The 16,966-nt window shown below is 38.3% G+C and overlaps 1 long non-coding RNA gene across 1 annotated transcript in view; it reads left to right on the top strand.

Moving 5' to 3' along the window:
• The first annotated feature begins 351 nt into the window (after positions 1–351).
• The window catches only part of LOC132343245 (uncharacterized), a 30,636-nt gene continuing 14,021 nt past the window's right edge, over positions 352–16,966 (top strand). The window contains exon 1 of the long non-coding RNA XR_009491979.1: positions 352–519. This is a non-coding gene — a long non-coding RNA (uncharacterized lncRNA). The remainder of the gene's footprint in view (positions 520–16,966) is intronic.

Below are 16,966 nucleotides of genomic sequence, written 5' to 3'. Positions count from 1 at the left end.
TTGTGCCACTTCACTTTTACAAAATGAAGACCTCATTAGTACCTATTTTAGATAGCCAAAATAAATCAACAGGATTTCCACTTTTATGGAAAAAAAGGTGAAAATTGAAAAATCGATTCACTGTATTTTCAGATTGAAAAATGTTCATAGAAACACTCTGCTTTCAAATAGCAGGTGAAACCTGTATTTCCATAACTATTTGGTAAGATATTAAGCTAACTGTTCATAGATTTAATATATGCTCTTATTGGAACCTTGAGAATTATAAGTAAGGATACTGAGGGTGTTTGTCTTAATTGTTGTTGCTCAGTTGCTAAGTTCTGTCCAACTCTTTATGACCCCATAAACTGCAGCATGCCAGGCTTCTCTGTCCTTCACTATCTCCTGGAGTTTGCTCAAACACATGTCCATTGAGTCAGTGGTGACACCAATCAACTCATCCTCTGTTGGTCCCTTTTCCTCCTGCCCTTAATTGTTCCCAGCATCAGGGTCTTTTCCAGCGAGTTGGCTCTGCATCAGGTAAGCGAAAGTTGATCTCTCTAGGTATATGAATTAATCTGGAAATTTTTTTCTTTCATGTACTGAGAATAGGTAACTATATCACCTTGATTTATGTTAACTTCATAAAGCTTGTTGGAAAGGCAAATACATTGAAAACAATGACCTAACTGGGTATATTTTGGTTTTTAATACTGAATCTATATTGTCTCGCTCATTATCAAGTCTATCAGCATATTGTTTTCTTGCATCTAACCAAGCCTTGACAAATTATTTTAAAGTGCATTGTTGTAGATTATTTACCTTGTGAACAAACTAGTTTAAATGTGAAAAAATTAAAACACAGCTTCTACTATACGCTCAATGAATATTACTAGAATAAATAAACTAGAAGAAGAATAAACACTAGCAAATCACTTAGTACACAGAAATACAGCTTCAAGACAACTTTAATTGACTGCAAATCAATGATATGAGGGAAATAAATCACTGTTTAAATGCATGCCAAAGCCACGTGTGCATATTTGATAATATAATAAATGAGAAAAATATACCCAGGTGTTCCTTTCACAAAGTAAATTTTCAAATAATGTCATGGAACATAATTGTTACACAAAAAAACATAAACATTTACATTAACATGAATGTTCTTGTTTGGTCTACAGACACAACTTACTTTTGAGAGCTATATATATAGCTCATAATATTCAATCTACTTACAGCAAAACAAACGCATAATCAAACAAACAGAACACATAGTATAATGAAGCACAATTTCTCATGTTAATTGGGTTTGGAAACAATAAGAAAGAGCTTTTAGATGAGAAATAGTAAGAGGAAAGAGTAATCAAAGATAATATACATATAGCACCAGGGAAGCATCTGAACTAAATACTCAGCTACAAAATTATCCTCCTTTCCATTCCTCTTACTCAAGCTTATCCAAATAGCAAATTTTAATTGTTTCCTTTTCCTCTCCCTATGATAATATGTGGCATCAAACTGTATGAGAAAGTTACACACTGAAGATGAATCCTTTTTTTTTTTTTCAACTTCAATTAAGAGGATGGATACACCATTGGCAAGGAGTAAAGAAGGGGTGTATGTATTGGGAGAAAAGAGTGACTTTCTTCTCAGGCATATTGAATTTGAAGTGTCTGTGAGACAGTCAATAAAAAAATGCCTGGTAAGAAATTAGAAATATAGATCTGAGGACAAAAATAGCTTTGAAGATACTTCCCCTGGTACCAGCCTCTGCCTTCTCCAGTGGTCCCCCTGCCTCCCAGCATCTGTACCTGACTTCTGGGTACAGACAGGTGCAAAATAGGTGTCTCTGCCTAAAAGGTCCTCCTTCCAAACTCGAGCTAATTTAAAACAGATCCTTCTTCAGCCTTGTCAGAAATAAGTTTCCCTTTCTCAATTTCTGAAGCACTGGTTACATTACCCTGTCCATCACTCTGTGTGGCCATCATTTGTAACACAATAGGGAGCAGGATTGAGTTACTGCTCTGTGGCAAGTATTGTATCAGGAACTTGAAAAATAATCTCTAATAACATCCTCAATTAGGCATTCCCGTTTCTTTTTTGCAGGTAAGGACACTAAGATTCCGATAATATTATCTAACTTCACAAAGGTGATACAACTCATAGTTGATGGTACTGAGGGCAGGACTCAGTTTTCCCAATGCCTTTCAAGATTCTATTTTCTTGTTCTATTCTCCCCAAATAAAGAGGTTGGGTCCATTGGAGTCAGGGGATATTTATTTATTGATTTATCACAGGCATACCTCATTTCATTGTGTTTTGTTTTGTTTCATTTCACAGATTTTGCAGTTTTTACAAATTGAACTTCTGTGGCAAGCCTGTGTCCAGAAAGTTAATGGGCACCATTTTTCCAATAGGACTTATTTATTTCCTGTCTTTGTATCACATTTTGGTAATTTTTGCTGTATTTCAAACATTTTCTTTTCTTTTTTGTTGGTTTGTTATGGTGATCCATGATAGGTGATCTTTGATGTTATTGCTGTAATTGTTTTAGGGCAGCCATGAAAGATGGCAAATTTAATCCATTAATGGTGTGTTCTGGCAACTCTACAAACTGGCATCTTCCTCACTCTCTCCTTCTCCTCAGGCCCTCCTAACCCTTCAGACACAACAATATTGAAATGAGGCCAATTAATAACCCTGCAATGGCTTTTGAGTATTCAAGAAAGGAAGAATTGCATGGTTCTCACTGTAAATCAAAAGCTAGAAATAAGCTTAGTGAGGAAAAGCATATAGAAAGACAAGCCAGGCCCAAAGCTAGGCCTCTTAATGCCAAGCAGTCAAGTTATGAATGCAAAGGAAAAATTCTTGGAGGAAATTAACAGTGTTACTCCAGGGAACACATAAATGATAAGAAAACTGAAAGTCAATTGAAAATCTTCAAGAAAGAATTCATCATTCTAGATGCCATTAATGACACTGTGATTCATGGAAAGAGGTCAGAACACCAACATTAACAGAACTTTTAAAGAACCACACCTATTGCTGAGATGGAAATAATTTTACTGGTCTGGATAGCAGATCAAATAAGCCACAACATTCCTTCCAGCCAATGCCTAACTCAGAGAAAGGCTTTAGCTCTCTAATTCTATGAAGGCTGACAGCAGAAACTGCAAAGGAAAAGTCTGAAACTGGCAGGGGTTGGTTCATGAGGTTTAAGAAAAGAAGTCATTTTTTTTTTTTTTTAAAGAAAATGCAAGATGAAGCCACAAATGCTGATGTAGAAGCTGAACCTAAATTGTTAAGATTATCTAGCTAAGATAATTAATGAACATGGATGGTTACACTAAACAACAGATTTTATTTTTTTTTTATTTTATTTTTTAACTTTATAATATTGTATTGGTTTTGCCATATATCAACATGAATTTGCCACAGGTATACACGTGTTCCCCATCCTGAACCCTCCTCCCTCCTCCCTCCCCATACCATCCCTCTGGGTCGTCCCAGTGCACCAGCCCCATGGAAGCAACCTAGATGTCCATCAGCAGATGAATGGATAAATTCCATATATATGCGTTTTTAAATGTAGACAAAACAGCATTCTATTGGAAGAAAATGTCATCTAGGACTTTAATAGCTAGAGAGGAGAAGTCAGTACTTGTTTTCTAAGCTTCCAAGAATAGGCTGACTCCCTTTTTTAGGTGTCATTATTACTGGAGACTTTAAGTAGAAACCTGTTCTCATGTATCATTCATTCCAAAAACCCTAGGGCCTTTAAGAATTATGCTAAATCTACTCCACTTGTGTTCTATACATGAAACAACAATGCTTGAATGACAGCACATTGACCTATAATGTGGTTTACTGATTATTTTAAACCCACTGTTGTGACCTATTGCTCAGAAAAAAGGATCTCTTTCAAAGTATTACAGCCCATTGGCAGTGCGTTTGGGTGCTCAAGAGCTCTGATGGAGATGTGCAGTGAGATCGTTGCTTTCATACCTGCTGTGTGCTCAGTTGTGTCCAACTCTTTGTGACCTCATTGACTGTAGCCCACCAAGCTCCTCTGTCCATGGGGATTCTCAAGGCAAGAATACTGGAGTGGGTTGCCATGCCCTTCTCCAGGGACCTTCCCAACCCAGGGATCCAACACAGGTCTCCTGTATTGCAGGCAAATTCTTTACTGTCTGAGTCACCAAGCAAGCCCAAGAATACTGGAGTGGGTAGCCTATCCCTTCGCCAAGGGATTGTCCCAACCCAGGAGTCAGACTAGGGTCTCCTGCATTGCAGGCAGATTCTTTACCAGCTGAGCTACCAGGGAAGCCCCCACATCTGCTAACTCATATCTATTCTGAAACCCATTGATCAAGGAGCAATTTTGACTTTCAAGACTTACTTTTTAAGAAATACATTTTGCAAGATTATAGCTGCCATAGAAATGGACTTCTTTGATGGATCTCAGAAGTCAATTGAAAACTTTCCAGAAAGAATTCATCACTCTAGATGCCATTAATATCACTTGTGAGTCATGTGGAGAAGTCAAAATATCAAAATTAACAGGGCTTTTAAAGAAGATGATTCCAACTCTCTTGGATGCCTTTGAGGGATTCAAGACTTCAATGGAGAAATTCCGGATGTGCTGGAAATAGCAAGATAACTAGAATCAGACGTGGAGCCTGAAGATGTGACTGAACTGCTGCAATCTCTGATAAAATTTAATGGACGAGGACATGCTTCTCATGAATGAGCAAATAAAGTGGTTTCTAAAGATGTAATCTAGTACTGGGAAGATTCTACAACAGTCATTGAAATGACAGCAAAAAACATAAAATATTACATTAACTCAGCTGATAAAGCCGTGACAGTTAAGAGAACTGACCCCAACTTTAAAAGAAGTTCTACCATGGGTAAAATGTCATCAAACAGCATTGTATGCTCCAGAGAAATCTACTGCGAAAGGAAGAATCAATTAAGAGCATTTTTCTTCTAAAAAAAAATAGAATTGAAGGTCTGGACATCAGCACACATGCTTCAATTCTCAATCTAATGTCTCACAAATACTGAGTATTGGACAATGATTGTGAATAGACATTCTATATACGTATCTATAAAATATGCATACCCATCTTTATATAGATCTTATTTCCATAGTGATTCATATTTCTCATAGTATATATTATATAACTATTATCAATAGGAATTTGATAACAGTTTTAACAATATTAATGCACAAATAGAATGGCATTAGAGGGAAGCACTGTTATGTGAAATCTGAACATTAATGTTTGACAAAAATAAATTTATATATGTATTACAGCTTCCTTATTCATTCATCTGTCAATAGGTTGCTTCCATTTCCTGGCTATTGTGATACACTGTAGTGCTACAATGAACATTGGGGTGCATGTGCCTTTTTGAATTATGGTTTTCTCAGGGTATATGCCCAGGAGTCAGATTTCTGGGTCATATGGTAGTTCTATTTTTAGTTTTCTTATGGTATTTAGACAATGGTATAGGTAAACCTATCTTCAGGGCAGGGATAGAGACTCAGAGGTAGAGAACAGACATGTAGACATGTAAACATGAGGGGTGGGACGAGGGGGGGCCAGGATGTACAGGGAGATTGGGATTGACATATATACCCTGCTGCTGCTGCTGCTGCTGCTAAGTTGCTTCAGTTGTGTCGAACTCTGCGCAACCCCATAGACGGCAGCCCACCAGGCTCCCCCGTCCCTGGGATTCTCCAGGCAAGAACACTGGAGTGGGTTGCCATTTCCTTCTCCAATGCATGAAAGTGAAAAGTGAAAGTGAAGTCACTCAGTTGTGTCTGACTCTTTGAGACCCCATGGACTGCAGCCTACCAGGCTCTTCTGTCCATGGGATTGTCTAGGCAAGAGTACTGGAGTGGGGTGCCATTGCCTTCTCCATATATACACTACTATGTGAAAAATAGATAGTGAGTGAGAAGCTGCTGTATAGAAAAGGGAGCTCAGTTAGTTGCTCTATGGTGACCTGGAAAGGTGAGATGGGGCAGCAGTGGAAGGGAGGTCCAAAAGGGAGGAGATATACGTATACATAAAGCTGAATCAGATTTCCCAGGTGGCTCTAGTGGTAAAGAACCAACCTGCCAAAGCAGGAGACATCAGAGATGCTGGTTCAATCCCTGGGTCAGAAAGATCCCCTGGAGGAGAACGTGACAACCCAGTCCAGTATTCTTGTCTGGAGAATCCCAGGGACATAGGGCCCTGGCAGGCTACAGTCCACAATTTAGGTGCTCAGTTGTGTCTGACTCTTGTGACCCTATGGGGTGCAGCCCACTAGGCTCCTCTGTCCCTGGGATTCTCCAGACAAGAATACTGGAGTGGGTTGCCCTTTCCTTCTCCAATAGGGTTGCATAGAGTCAGATACAACAGAGCGACTTAGCATGCACACATAGCTGATTCACTTAATTATACTGAAGAAATTAAGGCAACATTGTTCTTTGTTTGTTTTGTATTTTATTTCAACATACCCAACAAAAAAAATAACAATTCCAGAAGATAGTGAAGGGCAGGGTAGCCAGGTATGCAATAGTCCAAAGGGCCACAAGGAGTCAGCAGGACTTGGTGACTGAACAGCAACCAATAAAAAAGGAAGATAAAATCAGTAGCTATTAAATGATAAAAGGATACCTTTGAATATTTTCTGCGGATGAACTAGCAAATATCTGAACTAACATAGTTAATTTTGGTTATTGCTTAGGGTAACAATACCTGATTTCCTATGGTAAGTTCTATGAAATCCAACATTACCAACATGCTTCTATATATTTAGATATGCCATTTTCCTAATTCTAAACAAAAAAACCCTACCAGATCATCGATATATGCTTAGCTGTCAAAATTAGTGTCCCCATGATTCTCATTTACTTTATCATCAAATAAGTAAACATAAATGAAATTAGGACTTAGAAATTAGGTCAAAATTAATTCCTTTCCCCAGCTTATAAAATTTGCAAGCACTTCAGTATTGTTTTCTAAAACATCCAGACAACAAATCATGCAGATATCTTTGAATTCTGCCTTGATCCCTAGCAACAATTTTGGCAATCTTAAAGCTTTTAAAATTTCGTTTTCTTTTATATTTCTCTCTATTTCTGAAAATATATTCTGTATTTCTTTCTTCTCATTTGTACTTGTGATTCCCTAATCCTAGGCATCATTTTGCTTCTCCTCTAGGTCATTTTTCTCAATAGGAATTGTGAGTTGCTCTTTGTTGACTGGGTTCTAAGTTGTTCAGACATTAAGTCATGTCTGAATCTTTGTGATCCCATAGATTGTAGCGCATCAGGCTTCCCTTTCCTTCACGAACTCCTGGAGTTTGCTCAAACTCATGTCCATTGATTCAGTGATACCATCCAACCATCTCATCTTGTTATCTCCTTCTCCTCCTGCCTTCAATATTTCCCAGCATCAGGGTCTTTTATAATGAATCAGATCTTCCCATCAGGTGGCCAAAGTATTGGAGCTTCAGCTTCAGCATCAGTCCTTCCAGTGAATATTCAGGACTGATTTCCTTTAGAATTGACTGGTTTGATCTCCCTGCTATCCAAGGAACTCTCAAGAGTCTTCTCCAACACCATAGTTCAAAAGCATCAATTCTTTGGCATTCAGTCTTATTTATGGTCCAATTCTCACATCCATACATGACTACTGGAAAAACAATAGATTTGACTATACAGACATTTGTCAGCAAAGGGATAACTCTGATTTTTAATAATACTCTGTATACGTTTGTCATAGCTTTTCTTCCAAGGAGAAGGATCTTTTAATTTCATGGTTGCAGGCACCACAGTGATTTTGGAGCCCCCCAAAATAAAATCCGCCACTGTTTATGTTTCTCCCCATCTATTTGCCATGAAGTGATGGAACTGGATGCCATGACCTTAGTTTTTTGAATGTTGAGTTTTAAGCCAGCAAGTTACAAAGATGCCCTCTGAACAATTTTTCTCTATTTTCCTTTTTCTGTAATTTATTAGCCTTACATAAATTCACTGGGATACTCAATTCAAAATTCCAACCAAAGCAACTTCTTTGATCATGATGATCAGAGGAAATGTAAATAATATACACAACAACCTACTTGATTACTCCAACTGAAATGTTATAGTTCCCCCAAATTGGCCTCATCCAAAACTAAATGCATGATCTTCCAGACACATATCTCCTTTATTTCCAGTGCTCTCTATCTCACTTCATCAAAAAGGAAACCAAGAACAGTGGTTGATATATCTGTCTTGCTTACTTACCACAAGCAAGCACTCAATCACCAAGTCCCGCTGATTCCAATTCCATAAGTATCTCTTGAATTTGTCCACTTGTTTCCTGTTCCATAGATATGTCCTTGTCTAAGTCATATTCACCATTATAACTGCATCCTAACTAGTCTTCTCATGGTCATCAGAGCTCCTAAAAAATTCACTGTCCATAAAATGTATTCACTCGTGCCTTGACAAGCAGCACTAGAGAGTTTCAATCAACAGGGCATAATTTGAAATCAAACTTTGCTACCCACATGTCTTATAATCTTTAGCTAATGACTTACTGGGCTTCCTGGGTAACTAAGCTGGTAAAGAATCGGCCTGCAATGCAGGAGACTCCAGTTCAATTCCTGAGTCCGGAAATTCCCCTGGAGAAGGAATAGGATACCCACTTCAGTATTCTTGGGCTTTCCCGGTGTCTCAGACAGTAAAGAATCCACCTGCAATGTGGGAGACCTGGGTTTGATCACTGAGTTGGGAAGATCCCCTGGAGGAGGGCATGGCAACCCACTGGAATATTCTTGACTGGAGAACTCCTATGGACAGAAAAGCAGGAGCTGGAGACTGGCCAGCTACAGTCCATCAGGTCACAAAGAGTTGGACACGACTGAACGACTAAACATATGCACAGTGACTTTACATCTTTTCATCTCTAACAGTGGGATAATAATAATTACTCTTTCACAGGATTGTTTTGAAGAATGCTTCCCAATTCATACTAAGTGCTCAGTAAATATCAGCTAACACTTCTATTGCATCCATGTGTTTTAATTGAATGCCTACTGTGTAGAAGTATTGGACTAGTACCTGGAGCTGAGCAAGCATTGCAGAATGGCTCTTTCATGCTCAAGAATGATTTGGGGCCCCTGGGAATTGCAGGACACTTACAGCCAGGCTGTAGATACTGATTCTCCTAGAAGGCCACCCTCATTATAATTTTTAGACTAGACAATGCATGCCCATAGGCTTTTCTTAAAAATTACTTTCTGTCATCCTGAGGTGTGTATGGTCTGTATCACCAGGGTGATGCTCGGCTCTTATAACCAGTTTTCAGAATTCTTGTGGTGTTAATGGTTATCCTGACAGCTCTCACAAGCCACACAGAATGGGTTGCTCACACAGGAGGTACCAAGCTGTCCTTTGAGTGAGAGAAGTAGACTGAGTGATGATTAGCATTTGTTTGTTCAAGATTGATCTCGTCTGGTCAGCCTCCCAGAAAAAGGACTTGGCTTATAATGAAGTCCTGGGCAAAACTGGCAGTGGCCCTGGATTTAACACTATTAATCTTCACCGCATCAAAGCATTCCAGGTCCTGTAACACCAGAGAGAGGCTCAGCTTCTCCCCATTATGCACACTGACAAAGCAAATGTGGTCACTAACTTGTCAGTTCACATAACTTCACCCACAAGGACTGGTCCCTTCCTTCATGATACCAAAGGAAGTGTGGGTGTTAAACCCAACCACTAATACTGGGCTGCAAGTTAGAGACAGAGCCAAGCTTTCAATGTGCCATATTGCTTTTGTGTCACAACCCTGATCATACCAAGAAGAGCTCTATACTGTGCTGTGCTTAGTTGCTCACACGTGTCCGGCTCTTTGTAACCCCATGGACTATAGTCCAGGCTAGTCTGTCCACAGGGATTCTCCAGGCAAGAATACTGGAATGGGTTTCCATGCCCTCCTCCAGGGGGTCTTCCCAACCCAGGGATCAAACCCAGGTCTCCTGCATTGCAGACTGATTCTTTACTGTCTGAGCTACCAGGGAAGACCAAGAATACTGGAGTGGGTAGCCTAATCTTTCTCCAGTAGATTTTCCTGACCCAGAATTGAGCCAGGGTCTCCTGCATAGTACGTAGATTCTTTACCAGCTGAGCTACCAGGGAAGTCCCCCAAAGAGCTCTACACTTCCCTAATCGTGCAGCATTAACAGGCCTACAACTCAAGAGCCAGCCACTACTTCAGACTCTGAAACAACTGTCCTAGATCTCTGAGCATTGCTCTGGAGTGAGCCATGGAGCCCACACACCTAGAGCAGTTGCCCTAAGCTCCTCTGTAAATGTCTCTCTAGCAGACATCAGGTGAGACCTGTTTCCTATTGCCCTTGCTTGCACAACAGGCAAAAAATGTACTTCAGATTCTGTTTTTCAGTAGCAAATTCACTCTGTACAGTTTATAGAATGATATTCACCCTCACACATTCCCTTTTTACATACAAGTAACTCCAGTACTCTTGAATATTTAAGTTGTTTATGTTTCTATGAAAAAAAATCTGTAAAAGAAATGCAAAGTAAAGCAAAATCAAGAAAATATTATTATTTTTTAACATCCTTAATTATAGTCTTGCTAAAAATTAGCAAGTTACTAGAAAGGTTATGTATACTCATGCATATTCTTATATCTTTAGGATCACTGATTTAGGATTAGTCTTTATGTGGTTGTACTTCAATTACATCCTTGCTTTGCTTCCACAAAGACACAGACTATCCCCTTACATAGGAGAGTGTTCTCTACTCTAATGGCACATTAGAATCAATTGGTGAGCTTTAAAAAGCACGGATGACTACACCCTACTTTCAGAGATTCTGATTTAATTGGTCTGGGGTAGGACTAGGGCAATGGTACTTACTGTGTTGTTCCTTAGATGACTCTGTGGTGCAACAAGGGGTTGAGAACTGCTGACACAGTGTTTAGGACTTTGGGGATGTAACATGTGAACACACAATAAGAATTTCGTATTATAGAGAATACTGGAAGTTTCTGTAGCCTTATATATTATGGGTATGATATAGCCAGAAGAGGATGTGCAGAAACTTCACTATTATAACAAGAAAAATAATTTCATGCCCTCGAGACAAAACAGAATAGTGACTTACAGTGGAACCACATTTTAAATAATTGGCTGGAGGCAGGAAGGGATAAAATGGGACATTGGGATTCATATATAAACACTATATAAGAGAGATTACAAATAAGAACCTACTGTATAACACAGGGAACTCTACCCAATACTCTATAATTGCCACATGGGGAAAGAATCTTAAAAGAAAACAGTGAATATATATATACGTATAACTGACTAACTTTGCTGTTTACTTGAAACTAACATAACATTATAAATCAATTATACGCCAATAAAATTTTTAAACAACTGGCTGGAGACTATATCATTAATTATGGCCACCTTAATTTCTGTGAAATATTATTCATGGAAAACCAGTTCTTAAGATCAAGGGATATCATTAGTACCCAAGGCAGAGAAAATAAATATTTATCTAAATCTAAAAGCCAGAGGAAATTGACACAAGGCTATGCTGCTGCTGCTGCTGCTAAGTCACTTCAGTTGTGTCTGACTCTGTGCGACCCCAGAGATGGCAGCCCACCAGGCTTCACCGTCCCTGGGATTCTCCAGGCAAGAACACTGGAGTAGGTTGCCATTTTCTTCTCCAATGCATGAAAGTGAAAAGTGAAAGTGAAGTCGCTCAGTCGTGCCCGATTCCCAGCGACCCCATGGACTGCAGCCCACCAGGATCCTCTGTCCATGGGAGTTTCCAGGCAAGAGTACTGGAGTGGGGTGCCATTGCCCTCTCCAGACACAAGGCTATACTACCCAACAAAAGCATAAGTAGACAGAAAAAGCTTTCTAGCCTGTTTTAGATAATATCATTGACAGGGAAATGTTTCAGATCTGAATTTTTTGAGGAGAGTGAATTTATTTTAATGTGACAGTTCTACTTTTAAATTGAAGTAAAAAATGCACCTCTTTATGCCATGATCATTTGGCTATGGAGAGGCAGTGCTAAAACTTGATAAATTTTAGCTTTCAGATCTGAGCATCTAACTTTGGCACAAAAAGCAGAATGTGAGCATGAAGTCCTGGCATTAGAGCAACAAAGCCGCAATTCTAGTGCCAACAGCAAGTGCACATTTCAAGCCCTATCCTGGGAGCTGGCACATGATTTCAGAAATTCATTGCCCTCCATCTGTGTATTGTTCAGCTCCCTGGTCAAGCAAGAGGTAGAGCTTCAATGACACAAATGATGTCCTGTGTTCTCTTATAATTTATTACTCTGAATTTTCAGAACAAAGGTCATATTCAGTACAGACCTATAGGAGTTTGCTTTCTTTTACTTTCCCTTTTTCTCATTATACTTGGCTTTTTCTTTTATCTTGGGACTCGGCTTTCACTAGAGTTGGAAATAAATCTTTTTTTTTTTTTTTCCTACTTATTCTCAGCTTGCCCTTGACTGCTATGGAAACCAAAAAAGAGCTATAGAAATCCTGGAAAATTGATTCCCCCCCCCCCTCCCTTGGATGAGGCTGGAATAGCCACTGAAGGTCTTTTAAACCCTAATATAGGCTTAAATGGTTGACAAAAGGGAAATGTAGCCTCTATTGTATTGAATCTAAATGATTTTGGCCATTATACACAAGGAAGAAACTGAAATTTGTCTCTCAATGTCAGTATAATTATCTTAGTATAATTGCAACCAGCAAAAAGAAAGAAAGAAAAATTAGAAAGACATGAGATGTTATCTCAATAGAAAAGAAAGGGACTAGTCACTTGACTTTTATGCTAAATTTGTGCTCACTTTTCAGAAAATTCCAGCTTTCAAAGTCAGGCACCAACTTCTTCATTTTCTTCACTTACTGTGAAATGTGATGTTAATAAGTCATCTTTTGTGATGGTTCATATCACAAGTGTGTTCCTATTCCTTGTTGAACAGGAGTTGAGTGTGGAAGAATTATTGACAGACATGGGTAATCAAAGAAAACGTTTATTTCTCTTTTGAAAGTATCTTCCCTGGCTTTCCACTTTGCCTGTCTGTGCCACAAATGAGTTACCAAAAGCTTCTGGTACTGTCTGCTTATCTGGTTGTTAATAAATCTTGTGGTCATCTGATTTGTAAATTACTTGATGTGAGAAGCAAGAAATAAGCACATAGAGCAATTCATGAAAAAATAATTATTCTTTTTATTGCATTTTATTTCTAAGATACAGAGGATTCAGAGTCCCTCAGTAATTAATGCTTTAAAAAAATTCATGGATAAAAGTGTTACATCTAGGCAAATTAGTGAATCATCATCACCATTGTACTTCAAAAACATGATTCTAATGGATTTGTGTCTATTAACACATTTATTCTTTTGTAAATTCTGTGTCATTGTTACTGTTATCATTTTAGAGCTTAGGGAATTGAAGTCTAGATAATTGACTCCACTTGTAGGTAGAACAGCTGGGATTTATGTCTAGCATTTTGGGATTATCACCCACAGTCTTACTTCTCTGAGTATGAAGTAGTGATGGTGAAATAATAGAAATCACTCATTCTCTGATGCAGAAAATACCTACATTACTAGAGAATATGCTAAGTGTTGAATGCAAAGTTTTGTAAAGTCACACATGAAGTTTTGTGCAGTAAACCATTGTTACACTAAATAGATAAGAATAATATAACTATATTCTGAGAAGATCACACTGTCAATTTTGTGGGGAAAATTTCATGAGGGCTGTGAGAGTAGAAATATCTAAGAACTGGAAGACCACGTGATCAGTCTATGCAGCAGACCATGCTGGTGTAGATGAAGGTGGAGGAAGTGGTGATCAGAGGGGGTTTGTACTTTGGAGAGTGGAGGCAAGGAAACCTTCTGAGAAGTACAAAGGTGGTGGAAGGAGGACAAGCCTTGGTGAGGAAAACAGAATCAATAATAATGACTGGGGAAATTTCCTTGGTGGTCAGTGGCTTAGAACCTGCCTTCCAAAGCAGAGGTCTTGAATTTGATCCCTGGCCTACATGATGCAGAAAACTAGGCCAGTTTGCCACAACTAGGGAAGCCTGAGTGCTGCAATGAAGATCTAGCACAGTCTAAATAATAATAATAATGACTGAGACCTTGCTTGAACAATTGTGAATAACTCCTGGTGTAAATGATGGTGGTAGATTATGGATTAGCAATTCTCTTTTGCACCAGATCGATATGTTGGAGACATCTTTCTAAGTAGAGATGTGAATTAGACATCTGTTAAGTGAACAAGGACACCTGGAAAAAGGTAAGTCCCAGATACATATTTGCTGATCTCCAGGATATGGAAGAATGGCAGGCAAGCTCTGCATTTGGCAAGATGGAAAATGACAAATGTGTTTTAATAAGTGGTAGTGAAGAAGCCTGATCAGAGTGGCACAATTTATGACACAGATCAACTGCATGGAGGATATGACAGTTCTTTCTACAAATGTGGTTGTAATGGGGAACAAAGAAAAATATGTGTTATAAGATGGATGCTCACAAGCCAATGAAAAGAAGATTCAGTAGATTGTGAGAAAGTCTTAGGAAACAGAAGACTCCGGAAAGAGAGGAAACTTGGAGAAAAAGAGTGGTGATGGGATTAAGAGGACTAAGTTCACATATGGCATTTGACAGGAGAAAGGATTTCTCCTCCAGGGTAAGAAAAGAACAACAGGGCAAGAGGTGCTTATGTGTACTGAAGCCTTGGTGACAAAAATATGAGAGTGGCTTCTATTTCTTCAATAGCTAGTATTTAATATCCAACATTCAGTGAGCCCTGCCATATGCCAGGTGTGTTTTAAAGCACTTTGCATGGGACTTAAATGAGGCATTAAATGAGGAAAGTGATATTGATAATAGTGAGGAAACAGGCATGGAGAAGATAATTTTTGTGAGATCGCAGGACTGAATGCCAGCTGAAAGTGTCTAACTTTAGTCAATGCTCTTACTCATTAGGCTAAATAACATCTTGAAATAAAGCTCTTAACCTCCTGAAACAAAGTGGGGAGAGCAAAGATTTGGATTTTGTAAGATATATTAAGAGATTTAAGAATAAATGAATTGTTTTTTTAAATGAAATGATCATGTGTATAAAAAATCTAACCTTCTTGAGAAGAGCAGTAATTTCAATCGAAAGCAGTTAACAATTAACTTTAGACATATGGGTTTGATCCCTGGGTCTGGAAGATCCCCTGGAGAAGGGAATGGCAATTTTTTCTTACCTCTAAACTCCATGGGGTTGCAAAGAGTTGGACAGTACTGAGCAACTGAGCAAACACACAACAATTAACTTAGCTGTGGGGAGATTACACACATATACAAATACACATGTATACACATCTATTCTTTCCACATGGAGATACCATTTGCAAGCATAATAAAAAAAAAAAAAAAGAAGTAGATTCCCATCAATTTTATGATACATACTGAGAAACTATATAGGCTTTTCTTATACTTCTCTATATTTCTCAAATTTTAGTATTATCTGACAGTGTTTAGAAAAGAAACTCATTTTGATTTTGTTCATTTTTGTCCTTGTTGCCCCCTGGGGTAATTTGTCTGAAATTAAATCTGGACTCTATCACCTAGATATTTCCATATCTAAGAGAGTTTAGGCAAGATAATTTATATTTTAAGCTTCTTTCCTCAAAGTGGGAGAATAAGAGAACTTCATCACTGGACCACTGTGAGAATTAAACAGCAGATATTAAAGACAGGTATAAATGCCTGTATTCTTGTTGATCATGTTGTTATAATTAGACTATTTTTCTTTCTGCATTCATTTTTATCATTCTTCAATCTATCTTTCTAAAATCAATCAAAGTGATATTTTAGAAATTCACGTGGACTGTATCTCTCCTGTACTCAAGATAATTTAGTGGTTACCTATTGCTGTCAAGATAGAATCTAAAATACATATTATTTGTCAGACCCTATGTATAGTCCAGGCTTACCTCGCAGGCCCTAACTCTGTCCTCTCATTTAATGTGGCATCTTTCTTTAACTCCTTAGATGTGCCATGCTCCTTTGCACCCTAAGGACTTTTCATATGCTGTCTTTTCATGTGCTGTCCCACAGTTTGAATGGTCTATAAATCTCTGGACCCATCTGTCACTTATCACTATACAAAAACTTTTAATACTATTTTTGTATACTTTATATCTGGCTTGATTTTATCTTCTCAGATTAAACACCATTCACATAAACAACCATTCTTTTGCATGCAGAGTAGATTATATTTCACCTGGTCTATGAATTTTAAGATTATATAACTTGATTTTCAGCACTTTTCACATTTGTAGTCAAGGAACTAAATGTATACTTGATTGTCCAATCTCAGTCTCCCTAGGCAAAAAAAATAAATAAATAAAAAATTGCAGACTCCATCAGAACAAACATAGTCTTATGTGGCTGTTCTTTGCATGTAGTGTGGGTATTTGATAAATTTCTCATAAATGAATGAATGAATAATTATGGACACTCAGGGCTAGTCTACTCAATATCTGATTGAATGTTTCATTGGTAGTATTACTGAAGCTCTGTCTTATCTATTTAAAAGCATTTAAGTATCCCTAAATACAGTCAACCCTAAAGGAAATCAACCTTGAACATTCATTGGAATGATTGATGCTGAAGCTGAAGCTCCAATAGTTTGGCCACCTGATGCAAAAAGTCAACTCATTGGAAAAGACCCTGATGCTGGGAAAGATTAAAGGTGGGAGGAGAAAGGGACGACAGAGGATGAGATGGTTGGATGGCATCACCGATTCGATGGACATGAATTTGAGCAAACTCCTGGAGATACTGAAGGACAGGGATGCCTGGCATGGTGCAGTTCATGGAGTTGCAAAGAGTTAGACACAACTTAGTGGCTGAAAAACAACAACAAACCTTAA

Source organism: Bos taurus, chromosome 20 (assembly GCF_002263795.3).
Source record: "Bos taurus isolate L1 Dominette 01449 registration number 42190680 breed Hereford chromosome 20, ARS-UCD2.0, whole genome shotgun sequence".
NCBI lineage: Eukaryota > Metazoa > Chordata > Mammalia > Artiodactyla > Bovidae > Bos > Bos taurus.
The sequence above is the reverse complement of the archived record's forward strand: the minus strand, read 5'-3'. Positions and strand labels throughout refer to the sequence as shown.